We start from the raw sequence: 5,773 nt of genomic DNA, 5'->3' as shown, positions 1-5,773 counted from the left end.
CTGTGGACATGGTAACATTAAAGATGCCGGACAACATAAAAGGGCCTCTGTTTCTAGATGCAAAGTCCTCCCTCCTGGGGGCCGGCCTGGCCCTGCCTGCTGATGTGTTTGCTGGGAGGAGCCGTGGATGGTCCTGGTGGTTTTCCCTATGCCAGTCCTGGTGCCACCAAAAATTAAAATAAAATAATAATAATGAGGCCTCCACACAAACTGACACAACCAGGCAGGCAGGAGTAGGCAGTGGCTATTAATGCCTCCCGAAGCATTTGTTCCCACCATAATGGAAGACGCAGCTACTGTGAAATGATAAACATTCATTTTTATTGTGATTTCTAAAGCCTGTAGCTTTGAATCTTGAAAGTAAATGGGCTTGGCTCCTGCATTTTCCCTGCAGTTTTTGGCAGGGCGTCCTTCTCTGAAGATGGAGGGCTCTGAAATAGAATTCCGAGTTTGGAGAACCAATTAGAGGGAGGACACGTAACAGGCACCGGGGCACAAGATGGCAGCACCCTCGGCTCGTCTTCACGACAGAAGGAAAGAAGGTGACTTACCCGAGGTGCCGGAAGATGGAGGCGCCTTCTCCAAAGCCAGGAAGTGAAAATGACGTCCCCGGGCCTGGCCGGTCACCCGGGTGGGGGAGGAGGGCAGGTCCCGCCTGCCAGCAGGCTGTCCGGTGCCAGCCCCGGCCGCAGGCCTGTGGGCCCCCTGGTCTCCGGCCGCCACCGTCCTTCGGTCCAGTGGGCCCTGCTGGGCCTCGGCCACCCCGGCACAGGGGGCAGGGCTGCCAGGAGCCATGTGGCGCTGGGGGAAGGCCCCACTGCCAGCCCCGGAGTACGAGGAAAATGCTACTTTTGTCTCCTGCTCTCATCTGGCACTGGCTGCCCGGGGAGGGGGGGCAGAGGCGGCCGCTGCAGCTCGGCCCCGCCCACCGGGAATTTTTGAAAGATGCTCGTGGGTGCGGGAGGATGGCAGACGTGGCAGTGGCGGGTGGGCCGGGCCCCCAAACCCACCACCAAAAAAGGAGGAGGCTGACTGGGCGGGAGAGGGAGGAGGAAGCCAGCGTATGGCCACTCAGTGGCCTGCCAGGGAGGACATGGGGAGTGGCCGCCCAGGCCTGGCCAAGGCGCCAGCACCCCGTGGACGGGCAGCACCGACTGGGCGCCATGCTGTGGGCGCCTGCCTGGCCGGGTTGCTCCGAGGGGCTGGGCGTCCAGGCGGCCTGGCTCGCTCCAGGGATAGAGGCTGCATTGTTCCCACACCGGGCTCAGCAGGCAGCAGCCAGTGCCCTGGCCGTTTCCCCAGGGTGAGGCCAGAGACCCCACCCTGAAAGCTGCCCTGGCCGGGGCCCTCGAAGTGAGCCTTCTTCTAACGCCCCTAGAGGCTGGCGCTGCTATAGCTGGGAGCCCAGGCTGCAGGTTTGAATCTGGCCCTGTGTCCGACTGGCCACTTCATCATGGGCAAGCCTGCCTCAGTTTCCCCATCTATAGAATGAAAGGGGATAATGGCTCCTCCCACTCAGGGCCGCTGGAGTGGCACAATTAACAACATGCACAGAGCCCCAAGCCCCGTCCAAGCACCCAGTGGACGCTTGATGCTGAGGGGGCTGAGGGTGGCCAGGCAGCCGCAGTGGACAGGGTGCCAGGGGTGGAGTCCAGGCCTGTCACCCCCGACTCTCACACCCTCACAAGTCTTTGATTTCACCAAAACCAAACCTTGCCACCACATCAGGGAAACATCCCAGTCCTCTGGCCCTACAACTGGGGTTGGCAGGCCTGGGGTTTCACTGTGGCTCTTTGATCTGGAGATAAAATATCGGACCCCACTGCTCTCTCCTGCAGGCATCAGGCTGGGTCTGCTGGGTCACATGTTTGCCCAGCTCTCCCCTGTCGCCCTCTGTGACCGGGAGCTGCAGCAGTGACCACAGGGTTGTCCTTGTGTGGGTGAGCAACAAGGCTGGAAGTGTGGGAAGGGGCTCCCCAGGAAGAGGGGCCACCCACCCCACGGCTGTCTGGGGGCAGGCAGGGCCAGCTCTATACTAGAGGGGACGGCGTGGAGTGACCACTGCCCGGCTCTGAGCCTGACTCCTGGGCGTATGGGACACATCAGGGCCTTTCTGTCAATAAGGACTTGAGATAAAGGGTGGTCTGTGTGGACCGTGAGAGCCCGGGTGCACTCTGAGAGCCCAGGGGACCGTGAGAGCCTCCTGCAGTGGACAGGAGCTCCCTGCTGCCTGGATTCTGTTTGATTTTAACACTACTTTATGCCTGCTCAGAGCAGGTCCTGCTGAAAGCCAAAAAAGAGGGTGGAGGTGAGTGAGCGAGGAGGAAGCTGCCCAGGAGGAGCCCTCAGTCCTGGGCTCTGGTCTCACTCACGCACATGGCCACGTGACCAGCTCGCCAGCTGATGCCAGAGACAAAGCAGGTAGGATTCCGATGCCATGCGCCCCACCAGGAACGCCGGGAATTCCATTCCAGCAGCGGCTTGGCCTGACTGCCAAGAGTCTGGCCCTGGGAGGGAAGGGTCCCCCATGCTCCACAGCACGAGGCCTGCCCTGCCAGCTGGCAACATCAGGAAGCCACTCAAGATGGGATGGCAACGGTAAGACCCACAAGGGCACGGCAGAGGAGGCAGGGCCTGGGTTACGGCTACAGGAGGAGGTGCCCACCCCCCAACCCACAGGACTGCCTCAACCAGAAGTGGCCACTGCTGTGCCCAGCTGGCTGCCCAGGAGATAATGGCCTCCAGAGCAGGCCTGCCGGCCATCGTGGGACTCAGGACTCGAGGGCGGTGGGCCTGGACTCCAGCCCGAATCAGGCCCTTCTCAGATGGCGTACAGGCGGCAAGGCTAGAGCACCATTGTACTGTGCGGGGCCAGAATCCCTGTCATGCCCTTCTCCTGGCAATGTGGGGAGGGCACCACAGGTAACACCCATGTAGGCCCACATGCTCAGGACACACGTGTGCCCCTGCAGGCCAGAACCCACATGGTAGGGCAGCAGGGCTCTGGGGGACAAGCAGCCCCCACCCAATTTGCCAGAGCTTCCCTTAGCATTAAAATACACGGAAAACTGGAACGACGGCACCATCATTTTATTATAATTTAAAATGTAATTATAAAAGGCTGATTTGAATGTAAATATCTCTCTTAAACACATGAAAGGGGATTCTAAATTTAAAAGCCCCAAATCAGCAGGTAAATATTTCAGCTAAATGCTCTTCCTGCCATCTGAGATGCCAGAATTAAGGAAAGGGCGTTCCACAGGGGGAAAAAAAAACAAAACCAAAAACCTGGTTTTAGAAAGCCAAAAGCAAGAGGGAAAATTCTATCACTGAATTAAAAAAAAATTGTTTAGCCTTTTTACTGTGTGGCTTTCATGCACAAATTTGGTAACGGCAAACACCGGTCCCATTTTACAACACAAACCGGTGACCCGGCGGTCACATCTCTACTCGGAAGCCCCCTTGGCGCTAGCTGGACAGTGGGCACGGCCACTTTCTCCACAAGGGTTCCTGGGTGGTCAAAAAGATGAGACTCCCCAGTCCAGACGCCACCAAGAGGCTTCCCATCCCCGATTTTCATTTTACTTTCAAACTGCTTCCCGCTACGCACAAAAAAGTGACTAGGAACCTGGTTTGGGGATTTTTCTGCCCATTGTCACAAGATTTCATTCTTTTTCATGATTTTTATATTACCAATTCTACCTATAGCCTCAGAGGCTCCTGGACACCCTGAAAGAGAGCTCTCTTCTGAGTGGGCTAATGTAGAGGGCGACAGGGGCCACGCTGAGAAGTTCTCGCATTGAACAAAAAATAAAACATGTGACAGCCGACTGACAAAAAATAAAACCTCATTTCTGAAGCCAGATATTAGAACTGGCCAAGAAAGCTGCTTGGTCCCCCACCGGACCAGGGGCACTCCCTCATCTGTCCTCCTTCAAGGCCTTGCTGGGGTGTCCAGACAGGTCCGCCTAAGGGGCTGGGTGTCCCTGGCCGATGAGCCACCTCAGCCTTCCCAAAGCTCCCCTTCCAATGCTTCACTTCAGGCCCCGGCACGGCCCACCCCTCCCAAACCTGCTAACCGGAGCCCGGACTCTGGCCTGGCTTCCCGGGCAGCTCCTCCGACACCTCGGAGAAGGGGCCGGGGGACGGGTCGTGTGTAGGCCTGGGGTGAAATTCTCTTCGTTCTATCAATTCAGAAAATATTCATGGAGCTCTTACTCTGGGCCACGTTTGTCAGAGTTACAAAAACACCCTCTCCAGCCCAGAAGGGTGTTTGCTCGTGTCGGGCTTCACGAAGTCAGGCCAGCCTCTCCAGCAACCTACGGGCCACTCCCAAGTTCATCTGAGAACAGAATTTGCGGAAGAGCAGACCCTGGAAAACCACAGCGACTGGCCCCAGTCGCCCTCGCGACGGCCCCTCCCTGAGCCCTGTGGGGACAGAGCTTTCCTCTTCCAGGCTGATTTTTCCTCACTTCCATTTTGTGACCCAGCTAGCTAAGGCCCTAGCTAAGGCTGACTGGGCCTGGCAGAGGGAGGCCCCGTCTGTCCACGACCCCAAACCTGGCCATCTCTCCAGCACTTGCAAGAGCAGCCCTGCGGCTTTTAAAAAGGAATCGCAGAAGAAAACAAAATGAACTCACGCAAGTTTAACCTCCACTCAACAAAGAAAGCCAGTCGTGCCCACGAAAATTGTTCAAGAACCACGGGTCAAGAGACTTTCTTTTTTTCTTCTCTAAATCTCTGTCCCCAACTACATGTCTGGGGCCTGCCATTCCTGGACACTCGAGCTCCATGGACTGTCCCAGCCCAGGGAATGCTGGGCAGCCCCGAGAATAAATATTTCCAATGAAAGATCCATTGTCTCTGCTTGGAGACAACTGTTGCCTTTTCTCCCTGCTCAGTTCTATAACATCAGAAAGCATGACCGATGCTGTTTAGGGCTCTCTCTTATTCCAACAAGATGTTTCCTGCAAGGGCGATCTTGCTGGGTCTTCCTGAATGACCAGCTAGGAGGGAAAATTCTCCAAAGCAAGCACTTTGGTTAACGTGCCAGGCCAAAGAACTATTCGCTCATCAGAGTGGTGAAGCCCTCCCACCAAATCACCATCCGCACTTCCAGCGAGGACGCTGGTGGCTGGTGTGGCTGCGGTGGGCCCGTGTCAGGACGTCCTGCCCCATTCTTTCCCGCCCCTGAAGCGGGGGGCAAAGGTCAGACCCCAGGGCCAGCACCCAGGCGTGCCTTCTGTCCTGCCCCTGGGAAGGGATGCCTCCTCCGTCAGCACTTCCCAGGTCCCCAAGGTGAGCCCGGCCTCATCCTGTGTATCCAATGTGAGGTGTAAGATGCATCTGGATGTCACTCACACCAAGTCCCTGTGACGAGGGAAGCGCCGGCTCTGTGAGCTCCCGCCAGTCTACCTGGGAGGCAACATCAATGGGGCCGGGAGAGTTAACTTCTTGGTTCATTTTCTGGTGAGACCAAAGTTGGGTTCTCTGTTACTTCGAATATAACATAATACATAAAATAACAGTAGTGGTAAGTAAAATAAATAATAGCTAAACAAAAACAGTGATTACTGTTGACAACAGTAAGAATGACAATAGCAGGAGCCATTTATGCCCCACTCCCCGACAACGTGCTGGAAGGGTGCTTTATCGAAATAACGTCTGAGGCCTCCGAGGTGGGTTCATACTCTTCCCGCTTTAGAGCTCAGAGTCCAGGCTCAGGGAAGAGTTCAGATGTGCCAGGTTCACCCGGGGAGGGGCAGGGGCAAAC

At 56.4% G+C, this 5,773-nt stretch overlaps 1 long non-coding RNA gene across 1 annotated transcript; it reads right to left on the bottom strand.

Annotated features, from left to right (window-relative positions):
* Positions 1-299: 299 nt before the first annotated feature.
* LOC110567844 (uncharacterized) lies at positions 300-600 on the bottom strand. The gene is made up of 2 exons (XR_002478183.1): positions 552-600; positions 300-431 (listed from the first exon to the last, which is right to left on the bottom strand). It is a non-coding gene; the product is annotated as an uncharacterized LOC110567844 (long non-coding RNA).
* Positions 601-5,773: the final 5,173 nt, after the last annotated feature.

This window comes from Aotus nancymaae, unplaced genomic scaffold (genome assembly GCF_030222135.1).
Source record: "Aotus nancymaae isolate 86718 unplaced genomic scaffold, 86718_ANA_hifiasm-v0.15.2.pri h1tg000076l, whole genome shotgun sequence".
Classification (NCBI taxonomy): Eukaryota; Metazoa; Chordata; class Mammalia; order Primates; family Aotidae; genus Aotus; species Aotus nancymaae.
This window is presented reverse-complemented; position numbering and strand designations above follow the sequence as displayed.